The 21,544-nt window shown below is 45.5% G+C and overlaps 1 protein-coding gene and 1 long non-coding RNA gene across 2 annotated transcripts in view; one reads left to right on the top strand and one right to left on the bottom strand.

The window, feature by feature from the left end:
• The window catches only part of ANKH (ANKH inorganic pyrophosphate transport regulator), a 140,678-nt gene that overhangs the window by 59,400 nt on the left and 59,734 nt on the right, over nucleotides 1–21,544 (bottom strand). The gene's annotated exons all lie outside the window — the stretch shown is intronic.
• On the top strand, nucleotides 18,891–19,417 carry LOC144238405 (uncharacterized). Its single transcript, XR_013337104.1, has 2 exons — nucleotides 18,891–18,959; nucleotides 19,097–19,417. It is a non-coding gene; the product is annotated as an uncharacterized LOC144238405 (long non-coding RNA).

Below are 21,544 nucleotides of genomic sequence, written 5' to 3'. Positions count from 1 at the left end.
CTATCGTGGCACTGGTCACGGTACTTACTTCCTCCGCGGAAACAACCTGGCTGATCCTAGATTGGATGTAAGTGGTGCACAGGGCACCAGGCAGTGACTGGCCTAGAGAAGGCACTCATAAGCAAGGATTTTTGTCTTGTTTACCACTCTATACCTATCCCCTCACTACATCATAAACTCTCAAATGGTTGTTTAATGAATGAAGCAGTTTCTACTAGGAACTTTAATGTTCCTACGAATTTTTATGAACTTAAAAAAACTGCATTTTGATGATAAGATGTTATTACTTGTAAGATACACCACCGATTCAACATTTTTCATGACTACATTAAGCGTACACAGAGAATGAAAAACATTCTAATTTCAAGAAACATTAAAACACAAGGAAAAGAGAACTTTACAGTTGAGAGGATGTGCTCTATTCATATTCTTAGCCTTTTTATTTTGCTCATTTATCGCAAGGATTTCCCTTAATTTGTTCCCTTCCTAATCTCTTGATTTTCTTTTGATACCCCAAGTAATGAGTTATAGGTAGTCCATCAATCATGTCATGGAGTTTCTTCCCACACCTTTGGACTTGGCCATTCTTCCCCATCCAGAGGTAAGGGAATGTTATTCTAGTTGATGGTTTCATTTGTACAGTTACCTTTTAATCCTTCTGGAATTTAGGCCATGAGATATGGCTCAAAATTCACTTTCTCAAAAATAGTTTATTTCTTCAACACCGATTTGAATAAAATACACACCACTGTTCACTTATTTGTGATGCCATTTTTCCAGTATTTCATCCTTCCCTTGCCTGCTGTTGGCTTCACCTGTCTCAATTTGCTTACCCTGTTTTCTTCATAGCACGTTCCTCACCTGACATTAGTCTATTTGCTTTTGATCCGTCTTACTGCCTATCTTCTCCATTTGAATGTAAGCTCCGGGACACAGAGAACTTTCTCTGGCTCATAATACATTCCCAGAGATGCAACATGAGGGGATCACAGCATAGGTCATCTCAGTAACTGTTTGAAAGAATGAAGTAAAATAAGGGGCGCCCGGGTGGCTCAGTCGGTTAAGCCTCCGACTCTTGGTTTTGGCTCAGATCTCATGGTTCGTGAGTTCAAGCCCTGCATGGGGCTCTGTGACAGCACAGAGCCTGCTTGGGATTCTCTCTCTCTGCCCCTCACCTCCCTCTAAAATACATAAATACACTTTAAAAAAAAAGAATGAAGTAAAACATATACAAGCGGTACAAACATTTACTGGGATAGGTACCGAAGAAACAGAGCATGCTAATGAACAGGGACTCCCACGAGAAGATTATTCAGAAGGACTAGACAAGGAAACTCCTCTAAGGAGGTGACAAATGAGGTGACAACGGAGCTGAGGCCTGGAGACCAAGAATGAACCGAACTGAAGGCTGCAGGAGGGCTTGGTGTTTTACCCAATAGATGGGAGGCCAGTAAGAGTGGTGGGGAGAGGGATGGAGGGAGTTTGGGAAAGCAGGCAATGCTGACATCATTCCAGGTCATGGTGAGGAATACGTGCTTTGTTCTAAGAGCAGTGAGAAGCCATTACAGGGTCTGAGCAGAGGTGGGGCAGAGGCTCATGCTGGGTAAGGGGATGAGGGTGGACTGGACAGGGAAGGGCAGAAGCTTGAAGTCAAGAGTCTGGTAATCCAAATAAGAGATGGCGATGGCTCAGACCAGGGTGGGATAGTGGAGCTGGGGAGAAGTAGATTGATTTGAGAGCTTTTTGGAGATAAAACAAATGGATCTGGTGAGGGACTACCCGGCCAGCATGAGGACAAGGGAGAAATCAAAGCTGACCGTTGAGTTTTTTGGGTAGACCCGCTGGTCAGATGGTGCACCCATTTCCTGAGATGAAGAGACTGGGGGGGCCGGAAGGTTGGGGAAGAAAAAGCAAGAGCGCTATGTGGGTGTCCCCCACGTGGTCTGAGATGCCCAACAGAATTCCAAATGGACAAATGAGGTAAGAACGTTGGCTAGGTGAGTCTGGAGTCTACAGCAGACCTCTGGGCTGTGGACACCCATTTGGAGGCTGTCAGCGTATGGACGGTATTTAAAGGCAAGACCTTGAATGAGATAATCTAGATAGACTATAGATACAAAGGGGTCCAAGAGCCAGCCCTGTCGCACTCCAGAAATACTTTTAAACACATTCAGGAGGTAGCACGCTTTCCACGTGATACAGGTGCTGTAACTATACTCTAGTTCAGCATTAATTAGCTTGCGGGGTCCCCTCTGGCCATGGCATTCTCAAGCAGTGCTCTACCTCCAGCCGAGACCAGGAAGAACAGCTAGCTGCCACGGCTGGTGACTAGACTTCGAGATAGTTTTGGAGTTCAGCTGAAGTGGTGTCTGAGTTGTTTTTGGAATGAATTAGACCCTGAGTCAGAATTCTGTCGTAACGACAGAGCTTCACCTGCTGTTTACAGGCAAGTTCTTAAACGTTCATGAGCTTTTCACAGTACAGACACTTTACTATAGATTAGGGCCACATCTAACAGGATTCCAGCCACTGTAAACGCAAAGCTGCCTTTCAATCACAGCCTGGTCCTGGTCCTACACGGCACGGCTGGGGGCCTTCCTCACACTTCCGATCAGGGCTCTCTACCCTGTGGATGTTCAGCAACATGGAATGTCTGACTGACTTAAAAATGTGTCTGGGTCCGGGGCGCCTGGGTGGCTTAGTCGGTTAAGCGTCCGACTTTCGCTTAGGTCATGATCTCGCGGTTCGTGGGTTCGAGCCCCGCGTCGGGCTCTGTGCTGACTGCCAGCTCAGAGCCTGGAGCCTGTTTCAGTCTGTGACTCCCTCTCTCTCTGACCCTCCCCTGCTCACGCTGTCTCTCTCTCTCTCTCCTAGAAATAAATAAAACATTAAAAAAAAAAAATGTGTCTGGGTCCAAAAGGCATTCAGTCGTTCCTTCGTGTCTTAGTATCTTCCCAGGGTCTGCCAGGTTCATGGCGTTCCGTTGCCCGATTTTTTTTTTCCTCCCAGAAAGTTATCAAAACGACAGGATATTAAAAAGTAAAAAAACAAAACAAAACAAAAGAATACAACCCTCAGGGAAATGGCTAACAAATCCCACATGTGATCTCCCTGATACCAACAGCCTTAGATCCTTAAACCCTAAAGAGATGCTGACATTTTAAATTCAGGCTTTAGAGACCAGAAACGTGTCTATATTGCAGACTGAAATTCTCAGACCGAGAGTCACCAACTCACTCTGATCCTGCAGTCGTTTACGGCAATCTAACAGCACACATTCCTTGCTAAGTAAGCATCTCTGTCTTGCCTCATTCCCTCTTCAGATAACCTCACCTCTTGCTTCAGCTGGAACGCGGAATCCACCAGAAATGAAATTTCTTGCTGCTTCTCTCCTTAAAACAAGCCTCAACAAAACATATCCACCCAAACCCTTCCTCACCATCTCTGTCCTGTTGCAATCGAACGGCCAGTCTGACCAGGGTGACTGCAGGGCTATCGACCTGGGCTCTGCTTTTATGTCCCCTCTGACCTTGACGGGCGCCCCCATCTTCCTCTCGGGCTTGTCTGCTCCTTTGCTACATGACTGGCTCTTTCCCATCAACAGTTACACATGCATAAGTGTCTTCCGTCTTAAAAATAAACCTTCTCTCGACTCCTCGCTTCCTTGAGTTACCACCTTCTCGCTTGCCTTCCTTTCATAGATAACTTCTAAAAAGTGTTACCTGCTTTCATCATTTCCACGTTCATTCTTCTCAGGCAGCTGCAAAAGTGCAGGAACCTTATCTCTACCCGAGAACCACAGTTATAACATGGTCTGGTCATATTACAAGTGGCCAATGGACAATGATGAGATGACTGCACCTGCTGAGTCCTGGTTTCTGTTTTCCGCCCCCTTCCCTGCACACCCTCTTCCTGCTAAACCAAATAGGCATTTTTTGTCCTGACCCTTCCGACTCCTCAGCGGGTCTGACCCTGTTGGACACTCCTTCTTTGGAATGCCTCCCCCCAACCCCCCATCACTTGGCTTCAATGACACTGCGGTTTCCAGGGTTTTTTCCTATCTCTTCTGCTTCAGCTCTTCTCCCTGGTGCTTTTTCATTTGTGGACTCGTAAATATTGGTGTCCCAGGGGTTTGTCTGGGCCCCCCCGCCTCTTCTCACTCTTGCTCAGTGATCCCACCCCCCCTCCAGTCCCAGATACTTTCTGTCTTCTCAGAAACCTCAGATCCATCACTCCAGACTTCATAGACTTCTCGTCAGCAACAAACCCTCACGTCTCCACTCAATGTCGCACTGGCACCTCATACTCTAGACTTCCAAAACTTGAGTTCAGCATCTATAGACTCCGTGGGCTCCTACAGACCCCAGACCTGCCTCCTCTCAGATTCCCGTTGTGAATGCATGTGCCTACGGTTCCCACCCAGGAGCCCCGGGAGCGAGCTCCCTGGATGCCTCCTATCCCTCATTTGCATGGATTTCTCGGTCCCATCCCGACTCCTTCCCCAGTCACTCTTGAAGCTGTCCAGGTCTCTCCAGCCCCACTGCCATGCCTTGGGCTAAGTCACTGATGGTCTTCTGTCCCCAAGCTGTCCTCTGATCCTCCACACTGCGGTCAGAGCGTAAAAATCCAAAGTACTGAAAGGGCATCCAATGTGCTTCAGGGCTGCCTCTGTTCATAGACCATTATGTCCACGGACATTGTGCTAAGTGTCTGTAACTGTGTCTGACACATGGTTTGTCCACATCCAATAAATATCTGGGAGATGAGTGAACAAATTCAACGGCCATTCATGAGCTGCTCCTGCCTGGCACTCCCTCGTGCGCTGTGTATTTCACGAAGCCTAAACTGACTGCAGTTTTCTGGGTATTCCATGCTCTCTCTCATCTAAGGGCCTTTGCTCGAGTTGTTTTCTCTGCACAGAGAAAACACCTTTACCCCTGTCCCACCCCATTCACCTGGAAACTTATCATCAGTTGAGGAATCATATCTTCTGGGAAGCTGTCCCTGAAGCCTACTTTGCTCCTCTGTGCTCCATGGAAGCCGCATGGACCCCGGACCCCATGATTTCCCCCATCGGCATGTACTGTGCTTCCCTGTTTACTAGACCACACATCTCACCAGACTACTCGATGGGGCTTACCTGTCGCTTGTCTTCCTCCACCCGTTCAGCACACCTAGCACACACTTGAAAATCCACAGGTGAACAAATGAACGTTTATGTGCACGCACTTGTACACCCGTTACTTGTACATCTAGCTTACACATGGTCATTCACAATCAAAACTCTCCAACTGCAGGTTTGGGTTTCTGGGTAAATATAAGTATTTTTGGTAGAATCTATGGATTTAAAAGCTGCAGACTGATGGCTGTAGCACTGCACAGCCTTGTAGTTCTGATATTTCTCAAGAGATAGGCAGGGTCTGACCCCGTTACTTCTATTATGCCTCACTGGGCACCCAGTAGGCATCAGACAGAGGCCAGCTTCTTAAGTGCAGACACACAGACATAAACATCGGGCCACGTAGTGAGCCTCTTAAGTGTAAAGCTTAAGCAAAGATTGTTTTTTCCTGGTTCCCTTCTCTCACATCCCGTGGATGTCATTTGGGATGCAGAACAAACTGAGCCTCTATAGAGTCAAATCCTGTAACAGCAGTGAGCTGCCATGAGAAGGAGATTAGGAGTTTAGAAGCAAAGGGCAAAAGAATCTTTTGTGCCCACAGCCTGGGGAAGCGGAGAGAAACGGCACCACGAGCTGGGTGCCTCACGGACAGGTAACCAGGGTAGTAATCTCCAAATTTCGAATGATGGGTGCTTGTAGAGGCAACAGGGCATCCAGAGAGAAGGCCACACAGTTCCAGAAGGGCCAGGGCCCTGTTGGAACCTGATCTAGAAAGTGACATTCATGGCCACCTGGCACACGCTGCTCATAAAGAAAGAGCTTTTCAAATTCTTCTACAAAAGGGTGTCGAGTTGGAAACTGGTATCATTCCCTAAAACAGCAAGAAGTTATTACATGAAATGCTGAAATACCTACTTTTTTCTTTTCTTTTCTTTCTTTTTTTTTGTTTTCACTTTTAGTAAGACGGATACTTCTTCACTTGCCTCATCCTGGATTAGAAAAACAAATGGGACACTGGGCTAGCTCATACTTCTGTCTTGCTAGACTAATCTTTTTCATAAAAGACTCCTCTGTCTACAGCTACAACGATCCTGTTACACCTTTTATGACACGAAGCAAACTCACGATGGTCACAACAGACACAGTTTAAAAATCTTTCTCAAACCCAGGGTCCTCAGAAAATGTGTGTTTGTGAAACCATGGAAAATTCAGATGTATACGTATAGGCAAAGCTACCTGTGGAAACAGTGGCGTGGATAATCCACATCGTTGGATTTCAATCCCCTCAAGGAGTCTAGGTTCCTGTAACTTTCCACTGTTATTGTTCTGTTCGTCTGTATTTTAAAAAGTGGTTTGGGTTAAATTAGATCATTTGTCTTCCCGGTAATTTTCCAGCCATGTTTTAGTTTCCCAAGGATCTATATACCACTCTAAATGAGACACCCTCGCTCTGTTTAGCTGGCACTCCAGCCAAGAACCTGACACCCACACATGAGGTTGTGGTTTAAAGGGAGCTGCAGTAAAATGAAGCCTGGTCTGGTCTTGTTAGCAGTCAAAGTCATGGCTCTGTGCAGTGCCTTCCATATTTAGTGCTTCCTGAAAACACAGAGACAAGATGGGGCAAGTCTAAAATATGACACAGGCTTTTTTTGTCACTTGCCATACCGGCAGAAGAGTTTCTATAAAGAACAGAGACAAACTACCAAGCAGGTATGAAGTGTGGCCAGCTCAGTTTTCTCCTGTTGCTTTCTTCAGTATTTCATGTAAAAGAAAAGACATTTTACTTTTTGGCCTCTAACTGGAAATGTGTTAGCTCATTAAAACATATACTTTAGGGGAGCCTGGGTGGCTCAGTCGGTGAAGCGTCCGACTTCAGCTCAGGTCGTGATCTTGCAGTTCATGAGTTCAAGCCCCACCTCAGGCTCTGTGCTGACAGCTCAGAGCCTGGAGCCTGCTTTGGATTCTGTGTCTCCCTCTATCCACCCCTAGCCCACTCACACTCTGTCTGTCTGTCTCTCTCTCTCTCAAAAATAAACATTAAAGAAAATTAAAAATAATAAAAGATATACTTTAGTGTTGTAGGACCCTCCTCAAATCATCTTGATCCTTCATTTAAACACGAAGCTTCTTCACTTGGCTCAATTTAACTTCCATTCAAGATGGTGGGAGGCTGGACAAGGAAGAAATATTACTCCAGAATTCAGTGTACTTTAAAAACCAAAGCTTCCTGTGCCATTTAACAACGGTTCCCCCAACTTGACCTCACATCTTTACTATGAGTGAAAGTCCCATATTTCCTACACTTTTAAAAAATACTTTTCAAGTTACATAGGGTCCCCAAATGATGATACTTCTTGATTAATATCTCAAGATTATATCCATTCCACTTCAGAGCTGAGTTTAAAATGCTATTATATTTTAAAAACCCATAACAACTCCATGAACAACAGGCTGGAATAGAAGGTCAACCCTGGGGTCTAGAAAGTCTTTTTGCTAAGCCTCCATACTTTCTGCCTGCTACATACGTGCCCTGCTGACATGGCCGTACTCTGTCCCTGCTGGCATACACACCCTCTTCCTGCTTGATGACAGACTATTCCCTTGATCATTCTAGCACCTTAAGCTTGTCTGAGGACCTGTGGGAAGCTCAGAAGCTCCATTCCTTTTTATGACTCAGCTGCAACATTCAGAGATGTCACCCATTGCCTTCTATTCGCCTTCTATTCCCGTCCAGTTTTTTTTTTTTATTTTAAATGTTTTATTTGTTTTTGAGAGAGAGAGAGAGAGAGAGAGAGAGAGAGAGGTGGAAAGAGAGGGAGATACAGAATCGGAAGTGGGCTCCAGACTCTGAGCTATCAGCACAGAGCCCAACTCAGGGCTCGATCTCACAAACTGTGAGATCATGACCTGAGCCAAAGTTGGATGCTTCACCTAATGAGCCACACAGGTTCCCCCATTTCCGTCCAGTTTTAAATGCATTTATACTAACAGAATGGAGAATGAATGCCTATTGGCATTTGGACCTTATAAAACCCAATGAACACAATAATGATGCTGATGGAAATATCCTAGCAGCTGCCATTTACAGAGTGCTTGCTTGGTGGCACATGCTGTTCTAAGATCATGACGTCTCCCCACAACTCTGTGAGAGAAACACTATTACTTCCCAGCTTACTGGTGACGAGCCTGGCACACGGAGAGGCTAAGTCACTTATCCTGGGAGACACAGGGCTGGGAGAAGAATCGAGACAGCTTAACAAGCTCAGGGCTATGATCCTAACCATCACTCCATCATACTGACACCAACCCTTCCTTCACTCTGAATTAGATATTGCAGTTGGTGCCAAATGCTTACCTGAAACAGGATTAGCTGGTCAGATCAAAGAGAACATTTGGATAAAGACTATTCTTTTGAGAAATTCCAAAGATCCTCAGGTAAAGATTAATTTTTACGCAGCAATGTGTAGCAAACACTACTAGTATACAGACAGAGGCGGAAGTCACCACATATCTGGGCCACGGTAAGAAAATGAGGGTAAAGGGAATCAGGCCACTTATGCGCGGCCAGCAGCACTGCACAGCATGGCGGAGGGGACAAAGGAAACCTTCAAGCGTAGCACTGCGTGTGCTCTAGTACGAAACCCAGGTGCCAGCTCCCCCTTCACCCGTGTGGTAGAAATGCCGAGAGGCTCTCAACAGCGGCCTTCTAAAGATTTGGACAAGGATGTTTATGGCTTCTTTTATACATAGGACAATGCATCAGCCCAGTATCTTTAACCTGTCCAAGATTCTCACTCACTTCTCAGCTGCAGGATTACTTTATTTCTACATAAAGTTTCAGCTATGACTCACCGCCGGTATTTATAGAGTGGCATACGCCAAGTTTTGTAAGTTTTCTAAGGTTCTGGGCTTTTGATCTGGTGGTTTTTAGGAGGTGAGTGAGAGAATAAAAACTGGTCATTAAACACGCTAGTCTGTCCAGCCCATGGATGTTCTATACCAGTGCCTACACACCCATGCACCCGCGCGCACACACTGAGAATGGAATCCCCACAAAGAGGCAATATTTAACTGTGACAATGCTGTCTTCTGTTTGCATTCTGTGGGCAAGCAGGTTTGCCATTACCTCCCCGTGCCCCCCCCGATAGCATTAGTTTCTTTTTTTTTTAAATTTTTTGAACTTTTATTTATTTTTGAGAGAAAGAGGGAGAGAGAAAGAGCGCACGCAAGCATAAGAAGGGGAGGGGCAGAGAGCGGGAGAGAGAGAATCCCAAGCAGGCTCTGCACTCTCAGCACAGAGCCCAGCGTGTGGCTCGAGCCCACGAACTGTGAGATCATGACCTGAGCCGAAATCAAGAGTTAGATGATTAACTGACTGAGACATCCAGGCACCCCTGCTATTATTAGTTTAAATTATTGGCTTGATATTCTGCATGAAGCATTATTGTCTCACTGAGTAAACTGTTGAGAGCACAATACAAGACAGGCACAAGCAAATCAGGAAAGAGTCAAATGGTGTCATCAGTGGGAGAAGGGATTAAAGAACTATATACTACCCTGTATTTATTTTGTCCTCCCAACTATAACCACGCTTTATGCCTAATACTTTTTACCTAATACAATACAGTAATAGGCTATAGAATATATGGATAAAATCGCAGTGTTTTAAAAATTTCTAGACTAAAGAGAGAAGAACAAAATACATTTTTCTAACTTGCTCATACAAACAATGCATGAGAGAGTCAGTGTCCATGCTCGGCCTTATTCTAGAAATCCAGATTTGCTGTAACTCAGGTTTTGTATCTCTGGAAATCAGAGTAGTGCGAGGAGTCGTCTTCTTCTGCCCTTTCACCTACATGCACGAGGGGGACAAAGGGAGCTCAGTGAAAGGAGACATGGGTGCTCTTCTCCACTTGGCCTTCAGAGCCCTGGAAGGACCCTGCAGCCACAGAGGAAGACTTGTCGACGGTGCATTATAACTCATACATTCAGGCAACATTTACGGATCGCGTGAGGAACAGCCTCTTACATACACAGTACGACAGGCTCGAACATGCCTTCATACATTCTCTTATTGGCTTATCTCACAATTAAAAATATTTTTTAACGTTTATTTTTGAGAGACAGAGAGACAGAGCACAAGTTGGGGAGGGATATAGAGAGAGGGAAACAGAGAATCTAAAACAGGGTCCAGGCTCTGAGCTGTCAGCACAGAGCCCAATGCAGGGCTCGAACTCATAAACTGTGAGAGCATAACCTGAGCCAAAGTCGGATGCTTCACTGACTGAGCCACCCAAGTGCCCCAATTTTTTAAAAGTCTTTAAATAGTGTTTGTTTATCTTTGAGAGAGAGAGAAAGAGAGAGGGAGAGTGTACGTGGGGGAGGGGCCGAGAGAGAGGGCGGAGAGAGAGAGAATCCCAAGCAGGCTCTACACTGACAGCAGGACTCAAACCCATGAACTGTGAAATCATGACCTGAGCCAAAATCAAGAGTTGGACATTCAACTGACTGAGCCACTCGGGCGCCCCCTCACAGCTGGTTTTATCTAACAATGCTGCGGCAACAGGGTAAGTATGGAAAATTCCTGCTCTGTAGAAAAGGAAAGCGAGGCTCAAAGAGATTCCAGGACTTGGCCAAGGTTTGTGACTGGCACACGCTGCAGCTCAGAGGAAAGGCCAGGGAGACCATTAGCCCCGCACTCTCTCGTCCTTCGACGCCAGGCTGACGGTGATGGAGGGGTGCGGGTGGGACACCTCTTGACTGTCAGTAGAGCAGGGAACATGTGGGAGTGTCCTCACATAGAAACGTGTAAGGGNGCGGTCTCTCTCTCTCCTAGAAATAAATAAAAATATTAAAAAAAAAAAAAAAGAAATGTGTAAGTACCTGTCCAGCTGTTCAGCTAGGTAAGTACTGAAAATAATTATTACTGAAGGAAATCATTATTTTTATGTGACGGCTCTTTGGTTTGGGGAGTTGGAGAGCATGTATATAAAAGGTGTGTGAGGTTGAGGTAAAACTTCTTGGGGCGCCTGGNACACACACACAAAGATTTTTTTAATGTTTATTTATTTTTGAAGGAGAGAGAGAGAGACAGACCATGAGCAGGGAAGGGGCAGAGAGAGGGGGACACAGAATCTGAAGCAGGCTCCAGGGGGGTTCGAACTCACAAACTGTGAGATCATGACCTGAGCCGAAGTTGGACGCTTCACTGACTGAGCCACCTAGGCACCCCTGAAATTGTTGTTTTCAGCCATCATTTAGGAAAATATGAACATAAATGGATAGAAGAGTAAAATTCCTTACTACACATTTATTATTTAAAAGTAAAGTGTTAAGGGAAAAAAAGCCTGTTTCCTCTCTTTGTTTCCAATGGTACAGTCTTTGCCTTATTGGATGAATAAGCTTATTAGACGAATATTAGACTAATAAACTGCCCCTCCCCCATTATAAAAGAAACACAACTGTACAATTCTTGGTAATACTTTCAACAAGGAGTATAGTTCCTAAATGAAGAAAGCCAAAGAATTTTCCCTTAGTTCATAAACTAAGACCTGAATAAATGGAGAGGCAAGCTATGTTCCTTGATGAAAAGACATAATGTTATAAACACATCAGAGGTCTTTCAGAATTCGTCGGGAAGTTTTACGGAGTTTCAGTTGAAATCCCAGTGATTTAGCAGTAGCTGGGTGGCTCAGTTGGTTAAGTGTCTTACCCTTGGTTTCGGCTCAGGTCATGATCTCACAGCCTGTGGGTCTGAGCCTACGTTGGGCTCTGTGCTGACAACATGGAGCCTGCTTGGGATTCTCTCTTTGTCTCTCTCTTTCTGCCCCTTCCCCCCAAATAAAGAAACAAACATTAAAAAACATTCCAGTGATTTTTTTTTCATTTGAAGCTGGGTAAAAGGATTTTCAACTTCATATGGGGAGGATGACCAAGGAAATGAGAAAAAGAAGGTTTCCCTTACCAGATATTAAAAGTTCCTGGAGAGAAAGCAACTCACAGAAAAAGAAAGGCTGATGGAGCATATACATCTACCACAACAGGAGTCAGGGAAATAAAAATCAAAACAACAAGACCACTATCAGATTAAGAACAATGTAAATGACTGATCAAATCCGGGGCTGATTAAGATGTGGTCCAATGGGAAATTTCATACAGTACTGGCTGCAATGTAAGTTGCTATAATCTTTCTTTTTTAATTTTTATTTTAATTTCTTAAGTTTACTTATTTTGAGAGAGACAGAGACAGCATGAGTGAGGGAAGGGCAGAGAGAGGGAGAAAGAAAATCCCAAGCAGGCTCCACGTTGTCAGCACAGAGCCCAATGCGGGGCTCGAACTCACGAAATCGCAAGATGATGACCTGAGCCAAAACCGAGAGTCGGACGCTTAACTGACTGGGCCACCCAGGAACCCCTACATGCTATAATCTTGTGGCAAAGGAATAGGTCAAGAGGTCTTAAAATTAAAAGTATACCAATTCCTTGATCCAGCAATCCCTCTAGGGAAATCTATCCAAGGAAAAGTACCAGTATGTAATGCCACACAAAGGTGTTCATGAAAGCATTCTTTGCAATGACTGACAAGTGACAACCATCTGCCCGTCAATATAGGAAAGACCAAAGTACAGCACATGCATGTAGGGGAACGTTACCCAGCAATCATAAAGCATGAATTGGAACTCGATCTAGATACAATGAACTAGAAAGAAGTCCATACACAGTGGAAGTAGAGGCAGACTGCACCTTAAGCAACAGAGGATATTTTTAGTCCATTAAAAAATAAAAAAGAAAGACCTTCAAAAATGTGCAAATACATTTGTATGAGCAGAGAGAAAGCTGGAGAGTGACACACCTACCCAATCGTCAATGCTGGTATTTCAGAAGAGAGAGGATTCAGGGGTGGGGGCTGGAAGGGGAACATTTTTAACTTTACACACACACATCTGTACTGTTCTACTTATGACAAAGAGCATATGCTACTTGTACAGTTTAAAATGGAAAAAATAAAAGGCAACTTCATTCATTCACACAGAACAAATAAAATGCCAATTCCTGAGGGTGCAAAGCTGACAGTCACCCTGCAAATGTTGGCACGTTTTTGTCATGCTCTTCGTGGTCACCTGAGACAATACCTCCTAGAAGAATTCCCCTTGTTCATTTTGCTTGAAAAGGCCGTGATTTATGAGAGTTTCAAACAGAAGGCTCAGGACTAGAACCTGTGTGCTGGGTACCACTTCCAGTATCCAGAATCGAGACGTTTGAGCAGTAAAAAAGAGGAAACTTCCCTCTGTTCAACTCACCCTCCTGCTGTGGCTCTTTTCAGCCCTTTGTGACTCTACTTCCCCCTTTTTGGACTGTAACATCTAAACCGCAATTTGTTTACAAAAAGGTAAGACAACAATTGGAACCCAGTGCCAGGAGAGCAACAGGTACTTCACCCAGTCTGCAGGGTGTGAGAAGGCTTCCTGGGGTCCCACCGACTCAGTTACTCCCCTGGCGAGACCCCAACCTGAATTTCCTCGCTGTGCTCTCTCTTAATCCCAACTGAAATGCCAACTCTGCCTTCTACCTTCTGCCCATCCTCGGAGATCAAGGTTGCCGTTTCTTCCTCGGGAACCCTCTGTAATTATTCTCAGCCGCATAACGGCTCCTGGCATAGGCTTATCTTCCACCATCTATTTATTCACAGAACTATTTCATTCTCAAACATACTTACTCAGCAGGGTATATTTGCCTGACACCTTGCTCTTTACTGACCAATGTACCTGATCCAGGGGGTCAAACAGATTGTGAAGCTGTTATAGCCGCCGTGTCACATGCGCTGACCCAAAAGAGCACGGTGCCAGGCAAACACACCACACTCACACTCGGATACTCAGGTACCTGAGTCTTTCTTTACATCCCTCAAAAACCTTAGAATTAGGGGGCTTTTAAGAATAGTTACTTGCTGATTAACTGTCGTAAGGATTCAGGTACTTTTGCATGGAAGGAAGGAGGACAGACTCCAGGAGCTAAAGACGAAACAAGTGCTGAGCGGAAGATAGTAAAAAGGCCGTGAGAGAGAGACACAAAAGGCTGATCGTGGAACAGGTACACAGGTATAAACATGGCGGCACAGCCATACTAGTGGTACAGAGGGGAGAAGAATTCTAATTGATCAAAATGAGTCAAAAAGAGAACTTTAGAACAAAGGTATTACAGAAGTTGTGCAAAAAGAAAAAAAATAGATGGAGTTGGGCTCTGGGTATAACTCCATCAAAATCACTGTCATCATACAAGACAGCCTTTCTGTAGGACTTTAAGAATTGCTCCATTTCTGGGGCGCTTAGGTGGCTCAGTCGGTTAAGCTCTGACTTCAGCTCAGGTCATGATCTCACGGTTTGTGGATTCAAGCCCTGCATTGGGATCTGTGCTAATGGCTCAGAGTCTGGAGCTTACTTCAGAGTCAGTGTCTCCCTCTTTTTCTGTTTGCACTCTCTCTCTCAAAAGTAAATAAACATCTAAAAATTTTAAAAAAGAATTGTTCCAACTTCAATGTTAGAACTGTCTTACCATTCTTGAACTTCCTTATGGGTTCGATGCATTCTTTAAAGAGCAGATTTAATATTCTCATGGTGCATTAAATCCCCCGTTAAATTACTCTAAACCCATATTGTGTTCCCACAGTGGCAGTGATTGAAAAAAGCTACATTCCTCTTCTAGAAAATTTTTGAGGTGCTCAGAATTCTGGCTTCATAAACTCTCCTTAATACTATGGAATAAACCAAAGTAAGTATTTCTTCTTACTTTACTGAGAGTAAAAAGGCCTCTTCCAAGGTGATTTAAGTTTCTAAATGGCAAAGTTAGGATTTGAACAATTGTGCTTCAAGGATAGTAACAGATTTTCTCATTGTGTAAAATTAATTACTCTGTATATTTTAATCTGTTTTAAAGTAAGCTTTACGATGCCTTTCAATGGCTCAATATAGAATACGCTGTTTCCTCACAAGTTCAAATGCATTAAGATTTTCCCCTCGGTCTTTCTAAAAAGACCATTTCCACAGAAGAAAAAACATATTTCTTCATAATTGCTTCCTTTTATGTGAAGATGAGCATATACTACGTAGATAAAATAGGGCATAAACTATGATATCACCTAATTTCTAATCCTCTAAAACACATATGGAATTTAAGACTAATCCCGTATGACTGCATTGCATGTTTTCTTGGCTGATGGAAAAAAAAAAAAAAAAAAAAAAAAAGAAGAAGAAGAAGAAGAATTAAGAGAAAAACACTGATCAGGGAAAAACAGGAAGTCCCAACTTTGAAAAACACTCCATCCACCTTCTATGCAAACCACAAAAAGATTAGACAAACTAAGTATTTGTTGACATTGGCTGCAGATTTCGAAAAGGAGTACAGCCTTAAAATATATCTGGAATGAGACGCAAATCTGTTTTCACAGGTTCTTTTCTTTTCCTTTCTTTTTGTAAAATACATTTTAAAGGCATTGCTAGGTAGAAATTCGAAATCATTTTCATATTCATCCTGTGTAGATCAGCAGAGTGTGTGGCGCTCCAGCTGGGGGTACAGGGGTCTGTGCCACGTTTCTCATGAGTTACTATGTTTCAGTTAAGCGTCCTGAAAATCCAGCAAGGTAGGGAGTCTTGGCTCCTGTAAAAGGTGGGGAGACTAAGGCTCATAGGGAAAAACACTTCCCCCCGAGCTCATAAAGCTATCAGTTGTGGATCTGAGAATCTGGCTTCTCCATCCAGCAAAGTCAGCTGGAAGGTACGGGGACCATCACTTTAGTCTGGGTTAGTGCTGTGTGATCTTGGGCATGACCTCAGCTCCCTGAGATTCAGTATCTTCAGTAAAATAGGAATGCTCACCCAAATCTGTCTCCTGCATATCAGATTTAAGGGATTAACTGAGATCGTGTGTGTGGAAATAGCTAGAATCAAAGGAGACAAACCACCAACCCCCTTTTCTTCCCCCAAATAAAAACACCAGGCGAGACAACGGTTTGGGTGTCTGCCCTGATTTCAATCCCAGGACCTGGCACATCAAGGGCCTCCAAGGGCTCCGAGGGACACATTTTTGGTTCAAGGCAGACTAAAATTGGTCCTAGAGACCTGGGGCAGGTCTAAATATCTTCTGGAATTTATTTGCTCCTTACAATAGCCACAGCCCCGTGGACAGAGTCAGGCCAACACTCCCTTCCTTGCTCACTAGGTCACACCCACATGGCCCCTCAGTGTGGTCTGGTGGGGTCTGTGGAGGGCCTGAGCTCTGTCTGGGTGGGTAGATGCGCTCGCTCTTCTAGAGGCGACCATGCTGACCCAAGCTGCCTCTCCAGCTGGTGGGGAGGAGCGGGCAGCAAGAAGGGTAATTGAGGTAGTTGCCTCGTGAGCTGCACAGAAAATGCAAAGACATAGATCCAGTAAAGCCGTTCCCAAAGTGCCTTCTACACGGAGCCCCCACGCTGCCCAGCCAGGTTCCCCCGGCTCTCATGACCCATTTCTGCCTCTCAATTTCTTGTTATCAAAATGGTTCCCTGGCTTAAAAAAAATGAGCGGAAGGGGCACTTGGGTGGCTCAGTCGGTTAAGCATCTGACTTCAGCTCAGGTCTGTGAGTTCGAGCCCCACGTCAGGCTCTGTGCTGATACCTCAGAGCCTGGAGCCTGCCTCTGATTCTGTGTCTCCTTCTCTCTGTCCCTCTTCTGCTCATGCTCTGTCTCTCTCGCCCTCTCTCAAAAAATAAACATTAAACAAAATTTTTAAAATAAAATAAATGAGCAGAAATTAATTTTGAAGAAACTCAGCCACACAGTCAAAAGCAGCAACTATGCAAAATCAGCCAAACTTCTCACCACTCAACATTTATCTTCATTAATCCGACAGTCTCCAAGGCAATGTACACGGGGCGTGCAAGGACACACTGGCTTTACATGTTCACCAGCAGCTTTCAGCGATAGCTCATTAGGGAGAAAACCTACCCAGGGCTCTAGCTGGGCCCTCGGAACTTCCACTCCGGTGAATCTGTGCAGCAGGTACTGCGCAGAGCTGGCCTGTTTGGCAACCTCCTGATTCACATGTATTTGTCCATCAGCTGTCATGTGGCCGGTGCCACGGAGCATACCAGAGGGACTTCCCATGAGGTCCCAGGGAGGCCTCCCAGCCTCCAGTGGAGGTTACAATGACAATCCGGGGCAGGTAAAGAGGGATTAAAGTTCTCAAAGGTGGTACGGCACAGACTGGCTGAGAGTCACACTTGAACGGCAGGAGAAGACAGGGGAGGCAGGGTGAGGGGTGGCAGAGAGGAGGGTGGAGGGAAATTAGGGCAGGTGGGGGTCACGTGATCCCAGACAGGTGGATTTAGGTTGGGTGTGACAGGCAACGGGCAAGACCCAGAGCCTGGGCCTGCAGAGTCTATGAGGACTAATCTGGTAGGGATGTGCGTAATGGACTAAAATGCAAGAGAACAGCACTGGAAGCTGTTGGAAGGGAAGGGGGGGTCGAATCCAGGACCCATGGCGCTGGTGGTAGGAAAGAAGGGCAGGAGCCAACAGTTATTTTGATGCAAGAAATAAGATGTTTCTCATCTGCCTTGAGCAATGCATCCTGCGTCGGTCTCCCTGGGGGCGGGGCCTGTATCTAGGTTGTCAATCAACGTTGGTTTCAGGGTGGGGGAGTGGGGGGTTCCCTAGCTGAGGAGCAGCAGGTGTCACTACCTGGGGACTGGAGAGCACAAGCTGAAAACTCTACCTGGGTCCATCCGTAATCCAAGTCATGTAAAATAAAACAATACTTAGTTACAACGGGGTCCCAAACAAAAGAGAAGTGGATGTTCTTAAGTCTAAAGAGGGACATAACCCTGGGGCACCCGGGTGGCTCATTCAGTTAAGTGTCTGACTCTTGATTTCGGCGCAGGCCATGATCTCACAGTTCGTGACCTTGAGCCTGCACTGGGCTCTGAGCTGACAATGCGGAGCCTTCTTGGGATTCTCTCTCTCCCCCTCTCACTGGCCGTATTCTTTGTGGGCTTTCTCGCTCAAAAATAAATAAGCATTAAAAAAAACAAAGATAGGGAAAGACACGTGGTCAGAGCCAGGATCCCCTAGACTCTCTCCGCCTTGGGCCCAACATCTAAGGATCCTGGATACCAAACCCTGAGGGGCCGTGTCTGCTGGCGGCCTGCTAAGGACTGCAGGGGATTGGGGCGAGGGGGACCCCCGGGCGTCCGGCAGCATGGTTCCCTGAAGGTAAAGCAGGCTAAGTGGTGAGCGGCACAGGGCGTGAGGAGGCAGGATCACCCGGAGGCCAGGAGGCCTGACCAGATTTACAAGAGGGCGGAACAGGTGATGTGCAAGAAGGGACCCCAGAGCAGCTCTCCACCTTCCTGCCCCAGCTCCTCCCTTGAGAAACCCAATCCGACCGAGTGTTTCCTGGAAGTTTGCAGGTGACACCTGGTGGCCCAGCTGGCTGGGTGGCCTCAGGCCACCTGCAAGGCACTGGCAGGGATGGTTTCCTGAGCGTTCACTCTCAAGTGGGGCAGTAAGTCCCCTCCCCTTCATTTGCCACCACTGCTTTTCTTTGTCATTGACTGTTGAACAATGAGTGGGGTGACTGCCCACAGGGGGAAAAATGTGTTTCCGTAAGCGGGAGAAGGCTTGTGGACCAGTGGTGCATTCGGCTCCACAAAGCAAATGTGTTTGCTTAGCTAACGCTTATCTGATGGCAAACGTCTGTAGGAATAACAGGAATATCTCTAGGATCTGTTTACACTGGTGAGAACCAAATCCTGTGGGAGGTAGATGGAGGCCATGCGACAGCACAACTCTATTCTCTCAAGCAAAGGGTAAGTGGAGGTACACTCGGGGAAGTTTTAATGGTTTCAGGAAGGAAAGCCCTGTTGGGGAGGGTCCTGGGAGAGAGCCAGCCTGTTCTGGGGCAGCAAAACCCATTTTCAAAGGACATTGATTTTACCCCTGGTAGAGACCTGGACAAAAGCGGAGCTGCTCAGGCGGGAAGTGTAACCTGCAGTTTCCCGTGGGTCCAGCCCTGACCATGAACGAAAATAGCCACAGCGGGGGATGCACAGAAAGGCAGAAGTGAAGCCGCAGAGAAAGCCAGCCAGGAACTGCGGCACGCAGGCCGGCCTCAGGAGGGCGCTCACGGGGCACTGAGGGTGCCCCAATTAAATGCCTTTTCTCTCCCTCTCCTTTCCCACCCTAATTACTCAACAGTTCTCCTTCCACAGAAAATCCTGTTGCTTACTGTGCTAAATCAGATTAAAGATCAATTTTCCCGGGTTTACGACCTGCTGTAATTTGTAAATGTGTTGTGGTTAAAAGCCGACCCCCTATCGGCAGATCACTTCTTAGGTACAGTTTAATTGTTTTCCCCACAAAGGTGATGAACATAACAGACTTGCAGAGCTTGCTACAAATCCTATAATAAACTTCTTAAATTTAAACAGACGTGGCCTTAAGATCTGGATACCAGGGTTTGGAACTGGCCAGTCTTCTTTTCTTGGAATTGCGTTAAGGTTGCATTTAGCACTCCACTGTCCTAGGACATTGAAGAAACACACGTTGCATTTGCTCAAGCATAAGGTGAGGCAACAGGCATGGACAGAATTCCCCTTGTGTTTCTGGAGGTGAGCGCTCGTGTTTTCTTCGCTGTGCTTCTATTTCCTGAGGTAATGGAACCAGAGGCAAAGTGTGCTCTGTGCCACTTGGCTGAGCGACAGTTTTGTGTGCCTGGACTCAGGTCTGGTCCCAAGCGAATCCGCCGGGCCTCACTCATCACATGCTGCTGCGAGGAGCTGTTCTCTTCTGAAGCTGGATCCTTCATGTTTTGCCCAGAAACCTGGACCAGTTTCGGTGTGGCATGCTAACGGCAACAGGAAGTCTGGTCATTGATTTGGAGCTCCTCCCACCAAATAGCAAAATGCAGCAGGCTACCAGAGGGCAGAACAAAACTGACACTGAGATCCGATCATGACCTACGCAACATTGTTGCTCACTATTTGAACAGGCAGCCTTTTCTGTATCTGGAAAAACACAGACAAACCCAGATGCGGATTTTCTTCTACACTAGAAGAATTCCCTTAACACTTAACCACTTTGTGGTTCTTAAACTCCTTTTAAGTGAAAATAAGTCAAGATCATGTGAAATTGATTAATGAGATGAAAAAACCAAGAAGGGAAGTGATGAATTCTTTAAGCAAACCTTCCCCCTTGTCAAATGAGAACTGTATTAGGGATGCTGCAAAAGCATTTTGGAGCGCAAATATATAAAAGCAAATACCGTGAGACGAACGCAGAGACTGTTGGGGTTGGTTAATTATTCCTTTCACCACGTGTCATCTTATTAGCGTTCTGTTCCTTGGAGCCTCAGATCAAATTCTACTGGACACCTTTTCCTTTTGGATTGTCAAGGTGGGTTGCAACTGATAAACTTCTTTCTGGGGCACCTGAGAGGCTTAGACAGTTAAGCATCTGACTCTGGCTCAGGTCACGATCTCACAATTCGCGAGTTTGAGCCCCGCGTGGGAATCTGCGCTGGTGTTAAGTCAGCTTAGGATTCTCTCTCCCTTTCCCCCAACCGCCCTCTCTCTGTCCCTCCCTACCTGTGTGCTCTCGCTCTCTCTCTCTCTCTCTCTAAATACATAAGCTTTAAAAAATAAATTCTTTCTATTGTGATATTTTTATAAAAAAATTAGCATCTGTGCCATTTGAGTATAATTTACTGCGCATATCTTAGATGATTTAACAGAATCACTAGCCTAAAAGTTTTTAAAAAAACTTTTTAATGTTTGTTGTTGAGAGAGAGAGTGTGTGTTAGGCAGGGGAGGGGCAGGGAGAGAGAGAGGGAGAGAGAGAGACATAGGAACTGAAGTGGGCTCTGCACTGACAGCAGAGGGGCCTGATGTGCAGCTAGAACTCACGAACCACAAGATCATGACCTGAGCTTCAGTCACTTAACTGACTGAGCCACCCAGGCGCCCCCTAAAAGCCTTTTTTCAAAACCATGTTGTTTCATTTACTTCCTACCTTTAGGATTCTATTAAACCAAGTCTTACTTAATAGAACCCTATTAAATGCATTCTTTCCGTTAAGTCTNCTAGTTCCTAACCTGGTGATTACCAACACTTACTCTGAAACATCCTAGGTTTGGAAATCGAGAAACTCGTGCAGCGTTTCTCACTATGTCCTCGGAACATGGCTTCTCCCAGATGTTAACAAGGGCTATATATAAAAAAAGCACTAGGCATGCAAATACCTTTAGGATTCAAAGTTAAACTTTTTTTGGTTCAAATGACATAGCTTCTCAAGGACTTTAAATGCCAACGTGTCTTGTAAATCTCTAAGGGGAAAATGGTATTAGAGAGTTTCCCATATGTTTTTACCTAAGGATCTGTTTTTGAAGGTACAGGTC

Source organism: Crocuta crocuta, unplaced genomic scaffold (genome assembly GCF_008692635.1).
Source record: "Crocuta crocuta isolate KB4526 unplaced genomic scaffold, BGI_CrCroc_1.0 scaffold51, whole genome shotgun sequence".
NCBI lineage: Eukaryota > Metazoa > Chordata > Mammalia > Carnivora > Hyaenidae > Crocuta > Crocuta crocuta.
Note: the sequence above shows the minus strand (reverse complement) of the source record. Positions and strands in the feature narration are given on the sequence as shown.